Genomic DNA, 15,207 nt, shown 5'->3' on the forward strand with positions numbered 1-15,207 from the left:
GTAGGGCAGCAAGGAGACAACAGGAGAGGAACAAGAAGATGACAAGGGACATACAGGGCAAGAGCAGATACTGGCAAACCCTCTCTGGGAGACAGACATTCTGCCTGCCGCTTTCTTGGGCTCCTGTTGATTCTGGTGACCAGAAACTGGGACCAGAGTAACCGGAGTCTGGGATGAAGGAGGGACCCACGTAGCAGGACCCAGGGCACTCCAGCAGGACATCCTCTGGATCCATCTTCTCTGGGCTGGTGGCAGCCTGCAGGCATGTGCCGGTGGGACGTCAGGATAGAAAGTGGGCACCAGCAGGCCGTCAGGAGATGAGGTGGGCGCCGGCTGGACGTCTTGGGACATTGAGGTGGGTGCTGGCCAGGCATCAGGGGACAGCGAGGTGGACGCTGGCCTGACATTATGGAGCAGTGTGGCAGGTGTCGGCTGGTTACCAGGAAACCGTGTCAGAGTCTATGAGAAGCCTAGAGGCAACCAAGGCCTCACCTGTGTTGGACACTGTGGGTGCGGCCTGAGCGGCCCTCTGGGCCGGGAGCCTTAAGTGCGGATGTAACGACTGCAACGGCCGGCTCTCCTGGGCCAGATGCTGTAGATGCAGTGTCTTTCAATCACGAGTGCGCTTCCCTAACCATTACGTCACCACTGCTCACTACTATGTGTACTATTAAAAGAGGCAGTAGGGTCTTGTCCAGCCAGCTGACAAAACGTTTCCACATTTAATTGGAACGAAGGACGGTAGGAAACATCTGTATTGTGTGCAGACTTCCAATAAAACCATGTTGAAGCAAAGTCCGACCTCTACTGTGGTCCAGCACTCTGACAACCATAGAACTAGGAGTGAAGCCTGTTCTTCTGTGCTGGAGAGCTTTGGGGAGCATGTTTTGGCGAACAGGGGGATCACAGTAAATCCCAGAGAAGCATCATCGTCAGACTTCAAGTGACAATGAGGACGCAGGTCGCCCTACGGCAAACGACATGGAGACGGCGGGCTCCTTTTCTCCAGAGCACCCCACCTCTGCGGGGTTCAGCACACTCACTCCATTCCAGAGGGCCCTGAGGATCTCCACTATAGCTGTCACACCCTCCACTTGGGAGTCCGGGGAGAGGGCGGCTATGCCCTCCGTCAGAGATGGGCCATTCTCTCTGGGGAAAGATGTACTGCGGCCTGAACCAGCGACATTAGGTATGCTTGACACAAGCAGCAGTGATCGGCTGTAGGGACCTGGGGAACCTACTGGGGCTTGTCGAGTTCCTTCAGTCTGTTGGGTGCCAGGATGAACGACTCTGGGAGCAGGTGTTGTCAGACAATAAACTGGGATTTACTGGGATCAAGATGGGAGGCTAGGGAACGAGCAACATGGAGGGCACCACATCAATGGGGAACACAGGGCCAGGAAGCACTTATACAGGAATAACAAGGGAACAGACTGGAGGTAGCTGGGAGTGTTTAACATGAGGGATGGAACGAGACGCGAGACCAACGAGCAGCAGGCATGGCTTATTAGAGCCACGTCAGGGAGGTGGCAGGACATGACGTTTGGGGCTATGGTTAGGGTTAGGATTAGGCTTAGGTTTAGGGTAAAGTGTTTGTGGCAGAGAGCGGTCAGTAGTACAAGGACACGACTACGCCACCTGGGGTATTTCACCACAGGAAAAATTACTCTAAATTAAGAGCACACAAGTTCATTTACCGAATGGAGCTAGAGACGTGTTTGTACTATTAACAGGTTGTTGAAAATATAAAACAAAGAAACAAGACAAGCGCTTTAGCATCAACAACCTTAAAAAATAAACCAGCAACCAGCCTTTGGCCACTGGCTGACTAAACTCAAGCAGGAGACAGGTGTCCGGAGAAGTTGATCAAAAGGGGGAATAGAGTCCCTTAAACTAACACACACACACACACACATACACACACACACACACACACACACACACACACACACGCACACGCACACACACACCTGTGCTCCACCACACTGATCCCCACACAAATATACTGCACAAGGTGAAAGTGTGAACACCACCACCCCAGACCAATCAAATCTTAGTCAGCCAGATCAATCGAGGCAGCCACTGCTCACAGTCTCCCAGAAAATACCCCAATCTAACCAAGAATCTGAGTGTTGAAAACTATGAAGAGTGCAAACAATGAGTAGCAGAATACAGGCTATCCCTCTGTATCAGTCCCAAACAGAAAGAAAGGGCGGCCCAAAGTCTGTTAAGTCGCAGAACTAGGGAATGAAACAGCTCCAAATGCAGGAAAAGGTGCGACGATCCTTAGCGCGTTCCAAGGCTCCCAGCACATCGCCGATGTCCCACCGAGGATCAGGAGCTTCAAGCAGCAGTTGTTGGGCGACATCGGACCGGCTGAGGACAAGACAAGACTGACGGAAAAGAAAAACTGACGTAGGAAACACAGCAGCCACAGTGCAGGTTCAAACTATTATTGTCTGACAAACCTGCTGGAAGAGGCATAAACTGAAGCTGACGAGCAACTGAAACTGTAATCCTGGCAACAACCGTAACTACAATTAAAACACATCAAGTAAAGCAACTGACAAGTAGCTATAGGCCTAGTCACCAGAATAACTTGCAACCACTGGAGCTGCAACACAGACACAAGAGAAACACTGCAATATAAAATATTACCATTAGCCATTTAAATCAAGCAGAGGATTAACGCTAATTAAAACAGCAAAACCTCCCACCAAGACACAGAATAAGTGTGAACCTCAGCCAGCATGCCAGCGTACCACGGCAGACCACTGCGGTGCGGAAGGGGAGTTACCGGACCGGGAAACGCCAATGACGCCTCCACACACTAGGGGTCCCCACACACACTTACCGGAAATAATCAACAAGTCCTACCCGCAAAATTCCACACTGCTACAGTTGGATGGCCCTGGGATTTTTCTCCAGAACCCCAAGGCTCAATGGAAGTACCGCGAGATTCTTAAACCCTTACCTGAGGGAGGAGGCTTCCAGCGTAAGGAGAGGTTCACCAGAATCCCCGGGCTGGATGGACATCGTTCATCCTTTACCTGGGGAATGAGGCTCCCAACTCGTGGTGACTTACCCAAGCCCTGGTGCTGGATCATCATTAAATGCTTACATGGGGAAAGAGAGACCTTACCCTTGGCCTCCAAGCCTGGAAGTACCCTGAGCTCTAGACCCAAGCTTAACCCTAACCCATAAGCATAGGTTCGCAGCATGAACGGTTCTCAAATGATACCAGAAAACCATACATGTTCTTAATCTGAAAATCAGTTCATCGTTTTCCCAGAAGGTGGCAGCACATCAACACTGCAAGCTTGGCACATCCCTTTGGATACAATGAGCTATCCTTACATTTTGAAATTTTTTAAAACTTATTTAAATCAGTAAAACAAATTACTTCCAAAAAGGATAGAATCATGTCTACCCAATACCACTTGGCACCATGTTAGTGTGAATGGAGTTTTCACTCCAGCCCTGAGGGATTCAGAGCAGACACAAAAGATTGTGAAGCCATGTGTGATTTACAGTGAAAGGTGACTGAACACAACGCACAGCCTCTGTTATGACTCCACTGTTCACCATGGTTCAGCACCATCTATATTTCTATTATTTTTAAGGTATTTTACTTGTGGTTTTACACTTAACATGGTATCGACAGGCTTGCTCCAAAGAGATCTCATTGTATTTACACAGTGACAGTAACGCTGCCTTATCTTGCGAGAGGAAGTAGCATATGGGTGCGCTGCTAACGTTAGCATTAGCAAACCTAGCTGCCTGGCAGTGTTGGTAGTAACTCGTCAGTGTAATTCCACTACTTTTGTTTGCACCATGTATACTGAACAAAAATATAAACGCAACACTCTTGTTTCTGCTCCCATTTTTCATGAGATGGACTTAAAGACCTACAATTCATTCCAGATACACAATATTACCATTTCTCTCAAACATTTCTCACAAATCAGTCTAAATGTGTGATAGTGAGCACTTCTGCTTTGCTGAGATAATCCATCCCACCTCACAGGTGTGCCACATCAAGATGCTGATCTGACATCATGGGTAGTGCACAGGTGTACCTTATACTGCCCACAATAAAAGGCCACCCTGGAATGTGCAGTTTTTTGCTTTATTGGGGGTCTGGGGACTCAGAACCGGTCAGTATCTGGTGTGACCACCATTTGCCTCATACAATGCAACACATCTTCTTCGCATAGAGTTTATCAGATTGTCAATTGTGGCCTGTGGAATGTTGGTCCACTCCTCTTCAATGGCTGTGCGAAGTTGTTGGATATTAGTGGGAACTGGTACACGCTGTCGTATACGCCGGTCAAGCACATCCCAAACATGCTCAACGGGTGACATGTCCGGTGAGTATGCTGGCCATGCAAGAACTGGGACATTTTCAGCTTCCAAGAACTGTGTACAGATCCTTGCAACATGGGGCCGTGCATCATCTGTCTGAGTGGCTGGTCTCAGACGATCTTGGAGGTGAACCTGCTGGATGTGGAGGTCCTGGGCTGGTGTGGTTACACGTGGTCTGCGGTTGTGAGGCCGGTTGGATGTACTGCCATATTCTCTGAAACGCCTTTGGAGACGGCTTATGGTTGAGAAATGAACATTCAATGCACGAGCAACAGATCTGGTTGACATTCCTGCTGTCAGCATGCCAATTGCACGCTCCCTCAATGCTTGTGGCATCTGTGGCATTTTGCTGTGAGACAAAACTGCACATTCCAGGGTGGCCTTTTATTGTGGGCAGTATAAGGTACACCTGTGCACTACCCATGATGTCAGATCAGCATCTTGATGTGGCACACCTGTGAGGTGGGATGGATTATCTCAGCAAAGCAGAAGTGCTCACTATCACACATTTAGACTGATTTGTGAGAAATGTTTGAGAGAAATGGTAATATTGTGTATCTGGAATGAATTGTAGATCTTTAAGTCCATCTCATGAAAAATGGGAGCAAAAACAAAAGTGTTGGGTTTATATTTTTGTTCAGTGTATTTCAACATCGACGCGATGTTAATGTGATCACTATGCAACCTTTAGCCCACTGTTATTTTCCTTGATTATGTAATTATACAGGGCAGGTCAGGCAGAGGGAGCAGACGCTGATGCAGCACATTGCCGCACCAACCACACGTCCAAACTGCTGGCGATCCTGGCCGGCGACCCCCCAGGCAGACACACGGTCGAATCCCACCCTTATTATAATTATTTTTATATACAGTAATTGGTAATTAGTAATTTTCAGTAGCTTGCACAAGGCTGCTGACTAGCAACGTTATTCGTTGGCTGAATCCGAAATAGCTGTAGTGCTACGATGCTGGATTGTTACAGGGACAGTGATAAATGCAGACCCCTTTATTCTGATTGCGTTAAAAATCAAATGTTTTTACTCAGATTTCATCCATTTGGTGGTGTGCTCTCTATAATGTGCCATGTTTTCCTAAAAGCAGATTTTTTAAAAAGAATGGCAAAATAGAGCAGCGATCTGAATTGTAATGCCTGTATCTTGAAACGTAGCGTGTTGTCAGACTCTCCGATACACAGCTCTATGGTCCATACAGAGGAGATGAGGAACATGCAGTCTGCTAAGTCACGTGGTTACCTTTCGTTAGGTGGCTACGTTTACATGCCTTAACGCAATTAAGATGTTTTCATGTAAACAGATTAATCGGGGAGCTCATTTATAAAGGCTTCGTGTGACTGAAAAAGACGAGAAGCATTCATACATACATTTATAGGAAGATTTTGGGATTTACAAAGAAAAACGTTTTGTGAAAAAGACACAAATCTTGTGAACGAGGTTGAGAGATGCTGTTTCGACAGAATCCTGTAGAGGGCACTGTGTATGCTAAATCGAAGGCTCCAGGAATGTATTCGGCATTTATAATCATAAACAATAATAAATGAAATATTTGTGGGCAAATGGCAATTGGCTCTGAGATTAAAGTTTTTTAAAATGAATTTGTTTAAATTTTTGGGCCGGCATGGTGGTGCAGTGGTTAGCACTGTTGCCTCACACCTCTGGGACCCAGGTTCGAGTCTCCGCCTGGGTTACATGTGTGTGGAGTTTGCATGTTCTCCCCATGTCGTCGTGGGGTTTCCTCCGGGTACGCCGGTTTCCCCCCACAGTCCAAAAACATGCTGAGGCTAATTGGAGTTGCTAAAAAATTGCCTGTAGGTGTGAATGGTGTGTGAGTGTGCCCTGCGATGGGCTGGCCCCCCCATCCTGGGTTGTTCCCTGCCTTGTGCCCATTGCTTCCGGGATAGGCTCCGGACCCCCCGCGACCCAGTAGGATTAGCGGTTTGGAAAATGGATGGATAGATGTATGATAGAATGATTAAGCTGTAGCACATTTCAAATAATATTTCATTTGTAACACATTTGTTCTCCAAACTTCTACATTTTTAACCTTTGGCCACAAGATCATCTTCTTCCTGCCAGTATCTTTTCTTTTCCTTTGATCCTCGGTTGTTGGAATCTGCTCTGCTGCTTGGAAGTTCCCTGGGGAGTTAGTGTTGGGGGGTTCTGGTGGAATGTGACCATCGGCAGCCATGGGCTGGATAGCGCTGTGGTGCTCAGCCTGGCTCTGTGCCCTTCTAGGGGCTCTGTGTCCTTTGTTAGCACAAACATTTTGCACACCTGACATTACCATGCATACAGTATTTCTCGTATTTTACAAAATACAAAAACACTGATCTGTAGAAAAAAACATTTTATTTCATGAACTAAGTCAAATATGAATCATAAAACACAATTAAAATACTTTTTTTGAATACATGCCTCAGAAATTGCACATCCCTGATTGTGCGTTACCTTCATGCTGCCTTGAAATTTTTGATTTCTTCACTGTAGCCCTATGTTATACAATCTTATCTTAACCTTATGTTAACTGATCCTATTTTTATTTCTTAAAATATTCCCTCCACCACCCCCCTCTGAGGAGGACTGCTTTATTTATAATTAATCTAATCCTATGTTATACAATCTTATCTTAACCTTCTGAATTAATCCTATTTTTATTTCTTAAATATTCCCTCCACCACCCCCCCTCTAAGGAGGACTGCTTTATTTACAATTAATCTAATCCTATGTTATACAATCTTATCTTAACCTTATCTTAATTAATCTTATTTTTATTTCTTAAATATTCCCTCCACCACCCCCCCCTCTAAGGAGGACTGCTTTATTTATAATTAATCTAATCCTATGTTATACAATCTTATCTTTACCTTATGTTAACTGATCCTATTTTTATTTCTTAAATATTCCCTCCACCACCCCCCCTCTAAGGAGGACTGCTTTATTTATAATTAATCTAATCCTATGTTATACAATCTTATCTTAACCTTCTGAATTAATCCTATTTTTATTTCTTAAATATTCCCTCCACCACCCCCCCTCTGAGGAGGACTGCTTTATTTATAATTAATCTAATCCTATGTTATACAATCTTATCTTAATTAATCCTATTTTTATTTCTTAAATATTCCCTCCACCACCCCCCCTCTAAGGAGGACTGCTTTATTTATAATTAATCTAATCCTATGTTATACAATCTTATCTTTACCTTATGTTAACTAACCCTATTTTTATTTTTTAAATATTCCCTCCACCACCCCCCCTCTAAGGAGGACTGCTTTATTTATAATTAATCTAATCCTATGTTATACAATCTTAAGCTTACCGTAACCTATCCTATCTTAATTTTATTCTATGTTATCTTATCCTATCTTTCTTATCTTATTCTTATACTATGTTATCTTATATAATCTTATCCTAAACTTATGGTAATTTATCATGTCTTTGTAAAACATAAAATGGCATACAAGTTAAGACTATCTTAACTTGTCCTATCTTATTATATACAATCTTAACCTTATCCTATCTTAATCTTATCCTATAGTACCTTATGCTATAGAACTACATGGTATTTTATCTTATCCTAAGTATGTATGACAACTCTTGTGTAATTATGTGCTGAATCTACAGGGAAATGTAGCTATGTGCATCTGACTGATAGCCCATTTCCACACCCATCTCCTGAGCCCTGGGCATGGTACTTAGCTGCTCCAGTGCATCAATAGGAAAGATGAACTCATCTTCATCAATCCTACGCCTCTTGGTTGAATGAGTACCCTCATTATCCTCATTCTTCCCCTGTTTAGCTAAGTTAATTTCATTTAAATGTCTGTTCCAAAACTCCTGACACCAGTACTCAGTAAAGCACTTGGCGTCATAGGTCATTTTAGAGTACTTTGTTACATAATAGTTATACAACCAATAGAATTTTTCCAGGTGAGATGAGGCGGCTACAGCCTGTGCTGGAGCCTGAAGCAGATGGGTCAGATGAACCAGGCCTGGAGCTGAATATGGATGTGGAGCTGGGCTAACAGGTGTGAGTAAGTGTGGGGATAAAACAGAGGAGCCCATAAAAAGAAATGGGGATGAAACAAAAGGGGAGGGGGCTGAAGACGGAAATAAAAATGAAGAGGAGGAGAAGGTTGGTGAGCTGGGCTTAGGCTCTAACCCCTTCTGTTGGTCATACCTCCTTCTTCGCCCTGACCGGCCTCCCGCCGTTTTTCTACGGCGGCCTGTGCCCTGCTGACCCCTGCTGGTTGCCACCGGGATGGCAGCAGATCCAGGAGAGGCAGACGTGGTCAGGGAGCTGGCTGCCGGCGGCCCGGTGCGGCACTTCTTCCGACGGCCAGCATCACTGGAACTGGTTTGTCCTTTGGGATTATAAAGACAGGGGACAGCATATTTAATTTAAATGAAACATTATGTCACTGTACAACAACACTACATCACAACCATCACAGATATCACACTTGGCAGTCGGTATTGCACACTAAGAAAAATTCTGCAGTCTTTATTGGATACAGGAAACACACGCTTGGGAAACTTATGCGCTGGTCTTGACTTGGGCCGTCTGCGTTTCAGCAGGGGAACCTGACCTATAAAAACAAGCCAGCTTGTGCACAGATTCCCTGATACGCAGAACAACAGCGAAAAACAACACTGGAAAGGTTCATGTGCATCAAATATAGCAGCCCACTCAATCCAAATGCTGGCATCAACAACTGACTATTAAGTCAAATCCTTTACTTATCTTACACTTTCCATAAGTTGCATTATTTATTCACTCTCAAGGTACCAAACTAAGATTTATGCTTTTTCTGATTACTACCGCGTTTCCCCGCAAATAAGCCCTAACATGATTTTTCAAGAAGCTCGTAATATAAGCCCTAGTTATTGTCCCATGGATTGTATGGTAACTAGAATGAGATGCGGTTATACTACGAGAAGGCTACATGGACAAGAGGCGCTCATTTAAGGACAGAGTTATTGCTAAACATGAGAGATTGGGGACACTGGTTCTACAGGAAATTGAGTTGCGAGATATTCAGGACGGAATTTGGAACTTGGAGATTTACGATGATGTTCCAGAAGAACATGACATTACGACTATATTTGAATAAACATATGCAGTATACAGCAGAATTTTGTTCATGAATAAATTCACCGTCAAATTGTTTACATGGAAAGATACTGTTAGAAGATGACATGATGTCTGTGTTTGAATAAATGTGGATTTTTTTCATGAATACCGGTAAATATACTGTAGCATGTTATACTTGGGAAAATACTACCTTAATATAAGCCGTAACGCGTCATTTGGAGCAAAAATTAATATAAGACCCTGTCTTATTTTCGGGGAAACACCGTATATTATAATGGACATATTCAGCTGTTACTTTACCACTTCATGATGATTTTCTCTGATGTTTAAATATAATATAATGCAGTAGACATGTAAAAAGACTCCCGTATATTAAAGCTAAAGGTGAACTACTTTATTATTTAGACATGTACTTCTAAAACAAGATAATAGAACAGAAGATTCAAGAAGACTAGTCAAGCATATTCTGACTTTAACTCTTTAAGTGCTGAGTTAGTCTGGGCATCATTTTGCCATCCTTACCTCGGCCAACTGGACCGGGGATGTATTCCGGGGCGATCCGCACACTGACTGCACCTTTCGGCAGCAGCCAGTCAATCCTCTGGAGATTCACGGTGGTTTTCACGATGGACATCTTTCGCGTCTTCTCTCTTGCTGATAAACTGCAAGTCTGAGCTGCTTTAAATGTTCAAATGAAAACTCTAAACGGAAAAGAATTGTTATGATTCGGTTGCTAAGCTACGGTGGCCGATTGGTGTCAGCGCGCTGCAAAGTCTTCAAACGCTTTAATCAAATGACGAAACATACGATCTACATTTACAAAAGCGCAGAAACGTAGAAGTACCACAAAATTTTAAGACAAGTTTAAAAACATATAAGCGCTGAAAATCCGCTCACAACACAGTTGTAAAGTTTCTGGGTGACAAAGAAACAAGACGGACCAATTATGGTTTAATTGTATATCGAATGTTTACGAAATGTCGATATCTTATCAAAACAGGATATAGAATGAAACACTACATTATATCAATCAATCATTCGGTCGCCATTAAAAATATAGAATAATATTCCTTCCTTGCTATAATTAACACGAGAGCTGCGGTCTTGAAGTTGCACAGACTCCCAGAATTCATAGCGATAATTACGCGACCCATTCAATTAGTGGGTTTTTTGATAATTGGGAATGGGGAGGAGCCATTGGGTGCGTTCGACTTCACTTAGGTCTGACTGCAGCTGACGTGAGGGGGAGCGCCATCTGCCGGCGGCTGCAGGAGTGTAATATAATAATATAAACTGTAATATAAACTTGTAATATAAACTGACAGCAGCCAAACTAGACAACTTCTACTCCTCGTAGTGCGAGACCTGACTGAGATGGCCGCACTTCCAAAAGGGTGTAGATACATCTATACAAATATCACCTGCATGCACATTACCTCTTCTACAATAACCAACTCCTGATCCAAAGTGCTAGCAGTGAAAAGATAGCTGCCAGGAAAAAGATCAAATACATTTATTTCAAGGATTCAAAGTTTTTATTGTCATGCACAGAATACAATGCAATTCTTACTTGAATGCCTTCTTCACAGACTAGACGATTAAACACATAAAGCAGCGCAACATTACAGTAACTAACAATAAATAAACGATTAACTTATGTGTACTATTAGAGCATTTATTGAAACTTTACTTCTTTACAGGCTTTTCGGGAGAAATAGCAGATAACGTATCGGAACTTCCAGAGATACAAACGTCATGCGTGTGACTAAAATTGTTCAGCCAATAAGGGCAAAGTTGTGTCACGGAGGCAGTTCCAGTTTGTGCAGCCGGCTGAGAGGTTCTTTTATTATTTTTGTTATTGAAGCTTTAAATTACAACAGAAGTAATAGCTGACCAGTGACCATTAAGATTAACAAAACAAACAAGAACATTTACGAGACATTTACAAAATAAGCCAGGGGCACATAGTAGCGACATTTACAGTTACGCCGGCTGAAAGGTGCTGCACGATCTTACTTGCTCTCTGCACGTGCTGCACGATCTGTCACGATCGTCTTGTAGGTTTTTGTACCATGTGACTTGGTGACGTTAGGTGACGTTTTGCAGGGCCGGCTTTATGTCGGACAAAAGAAATCTAACCATGATGCAGTAATTCTAGAGGCAGCAAAGCAGACTAACCAAAGATCTCATAGTAAACAAAGGAATGTGATACTGCAGTTAAGTCTCGGAACAAAGCTTTTACAATGTTAAAAAGTACTCACAACTTTCAGAATTTGATTGAGTACAAAAAGTTGCAGGCTAACGTAAGGAGGGTAGTTAAATGAGCAAAGAGGGAGTTTTGGAGGTCCTTCTGTAATTCAGTAGGACGGGAAACTGACATTAGTAAAGTCTGGGGAATGATAAAAAAGATGCATGAGATTAAAAGGGAGTATGGATATTCAGTTCTAAATGATAATAACATAATAACAGTTACAGATGGGGAAAAAGGCAAAATGTTAGTTTTGTGGTTTTTCATTCCCTGCTAAATCAGAAGTCAGAAGCCGCTGGTGTAGATCCAAATTCAGTCTTTATTGCAACAATTAAGTTACAACCAAGGCCGGACACTTAAAGTAAAACCCTAAGATCTAGGGAAATTCCACTCCCAGCCCGCCACAGGCGCGGCCCCCCTTCGGGGTCCATGGCTGACATGGCTCACAAACTATCAACACTCAGAATCAACCAACAGCAATGAACTCCCCAGGATACATTGCATATATTATCAGGAATACATAATCTACCAGGAGTACATCACCTACCACAAGCTCATTACATAAACATATACGGCTAATGCAAAGATAACTGAAAGGTTAACTGATAACACTGTAGATTACTATAACAGGCACTCTGTCATGAGCAGGAAAGTCCCAGGTGTCGTGGGCGGCAGGCAGGCTGCAGCGTTTCCAACATGGAGTATTCACAGGCGGTACGGCCGAACTTCAGCTATGGGCAGGAGCGTATCCAAGGTGTCTATGTCGCCATCCGTTTCCGTGTTGGTCCAGGAGGTTGCCGCTCCAAACGGTCCTCCCACCACTCTAAACATTGCAGCTATAGTCACCTGCTGAGACAGCGCTCTTCCCACTAGGGAGCGAACAAGAGGAACTACACAACAAAAGATTAGTAGCAAAGCAAGAATGAACACAGCACGCACACAGAGTGCTTTCATAAGGGCTTACTGCCAACTACCCCACATATTATAGCACCAGTCAAACAACCCGTCATGTTGTCCCGAATTTCTCGCCATCTCATCCTGTAACCCCTGCAACTCTCTCATACCCTCAGTAAATGAAACATCCAGGGCTGTATTATTGGGAATAAATGTACAGCACTGATCCCCGAACAGCACACACACTCCCCCTTTTTCAGCCAGGAGCCAATCCAGGGCCATCCTGTTCTGTCATGCCATCAGACTGGTGGCCTGAAGCTGCCCCCCAGAGATGCGAGTGCCTCCTGAGTATAGTTGGTAAACCTCTGCTGATTATAGTACAAATAATTTTTCCATTCCACATTTTTGTTAACAGTAGGCCAAATTAATATTGATTCAAACCCTGCAGCTATCTCACGTCTCACCTTATATTTCTCTGGAATGCCCCTCGGCTGGCATATGGCATCTATATACACACTGGGATCATCTTCGCAGCTCGTAACAAACCTGTGGGACCTAGAGGGCTGTTTGTCAATATCCACCTGGCTAGCTAACATCCCCCTAGTGCAGAGGCCTCCACAATTATTGGGGAGAGGAGGCCTCAATCCTCCCTCCTGACCACACAGCCACCACGTATCTGCCAGAGGTACGCTCTGGTTCTCTAATGCATCCAGCGGAATGACATCTGAGTCCTCTATAGGCCTGTGTGGGGGGCTGACGTCTGAGTCCTCTATAAGCCTGTGTGAGGGGACCGACGTCTGAGTCCCCTATAGGCCCGTGTGAGGGGCCGACGTCTGAGTCCTCTATAGGCCTGTGTGGGGGGCTGACGTCTGAGTCCTCTATAGGCCCGTGTGAGGGGCTGACGTCTGAGTCCCCTATAGGCCCGTGTGAGGGGCCGACGTCTGAGTCCTCTATAGGCCTGTGTGGGGGGCCGACATCTGAGTCCTCTATAGGCCTGTGTGGGTGGCCGACGTCTGAGTCCTCTATAGGCCTGTGCGAGGGATTGACGTCTGAGTCCTCTATAGGCCTGTGTGGGGGGCTGAAGTCTGAGTCCTCTATAGGCCTGTGTGGGGGGCCGACGTCTGAGTCCTCTATAGGCCCGTGTGAGGGATTGACGTCTGAGTCCTCTATAGGCCTGTGTGAGGGGCCGACGTCTGAGTCCTCTATAGGCCTGTGTGTGGGGCCGACGTCTGAGTCCTCTATAGACCTGTGTGGGGGGCTGACGTCTGAGTCCTCTATAGGCCTGTGTGGGGGGCCGACGTCTGAGTCCTCTATAGGCCTGTGCGAGGGATTGACGTCTGAGTCCTTTATAGGCCTGTGTATACATCAAATATCATATATATCCATCCATCCATCCATCCATCCATTTTCCAAATCACTTATCCTACTGGGTTGCGGGGGGTCCGGACCCTATCCCGGAAGCAATGGGCACGAGGCAGGGAACAACCCAGGATGGGGGGCCAGCCCATCGCAGGGCACATTCACACATCATTCAATTATCATATATATGATTTATTAAATTTAGATTTAAGTTTGCAGTCAATTCAATTTCCACGTTTCTCAATTTTCACGTTGCCTTTTTAAACGCAATTATGTGAATTTTAAGTAAAAATGTAGAATAAAATTATATCGTGATAATTATCAATATCATTTCCTATGAAAAAAACTTTACTAATGTACAATATTGCCCAGCCATAGGCTGATTTCAAAATTGATTTATATATTGTCTGTCTGTCATTATACATAAGAACATAAGAACATAAGAACTATACAAACGAGAGGAGGCCATTCGGCCCATCAAGCTCGCTTGGGGAGAACTAAACTAATAGCTCAGAGTCGTTAAAATCTTATCTAGCTCTGATTTAAAGGAACCCAAGGATTCAGCTTGCACTACATTATCAGGAAGGCTATTCCATACTCTGACTACACACTGTGTAAAGAAGTGCTTCTTTAAATCCAGCTTGAAATGTTCTCCCGCTAATTTCCACCTATGGCCACGAGTCCGTGTATTTAAACTAATGCTGAAGTAACTATTTGGTTGAACAGCATCCAAACCTGTTAGAATCTTATATACCTGGATCATGTCCCCCTCAATCTCCTTTGCTTGAGACTGAACAGATTTAGCTCAAGTAACCATTCCTCGTATGACATTCCTCTAAGACCAGGAATCATTTTTGTGGCCCTACGCTGCACCTTTTCTAAGGCCACAATGTCCTTTTTAAGATATGGTGACCAAACCTGCACACAATATTCTAGGTGAGGTCTCACCAAGGAATTGTATAATCTTAGCATTACCTCCCTTGACTTAAACTCCACACACCTGGAGATATACCCCAACATCCTATTGGCCTTTTTTATTGCTTCCCCACACTGGCGAGAATGGGACATGGAAGCATCAACATACACACCAAGGTCTTTCTCATGATCAGCTACCTTTATTTCAGTGACACCCATGAAATACCTGTAGTTTATATTTCTGCTCCCTAGATGGAGTACCTTACATTTATCGACGTTAAATTTCATCTGCCAGGTATCGGCCCAGTCACTAA

The 15,207-nt window shown here is 44.2% G+C and overlaps 1 protein-coding gene and 1 long non-coding RNA gene across 3 annotated transcripts in view; both read right to left on the bottom strand.

Moving 5' to 3' along the window:
- Positions 1-15,207, bottom strand: part of LOC125721468 (NLR family CARD domain-containing protein 3-like) — a 181,028-nt gene that overhangs the window by 29,403 nt on the left and 136,418 nt on the right. The window lies entirely within an intron of this gene.
- LOC125721527 (uncharacterized) lies at positions 6,715-7,234 on the bottom strand. Its single transcript, XR_007385805.1, has 2 exons — positions 7,014-7,234; positions 6,715-6,896 (listed from the first exon to the last, which is right to left on the bottom strand). It is a non-coding gene; the product is annotated as an uncharacterized LOC125721527 (long non-coding RNA).

The sequence above is a fragment of the Brienomyrus brachyistius genome, unplaced genomic scaffold (genome assembly GCF_023856365.1).
Source record: "Brienomyrus brachyistius isolate T26 unplaced genomic scaffold, BBRACH_0.4 scaffold33, whole genome shotgun sequence".
Lineage (NCBI taxonomy): Eukaryota > Metazoa > Chordata > Actinopteri > Osteoglossiformes > Mormyridae > Brienomyrus > Brienomyrus brachyistius.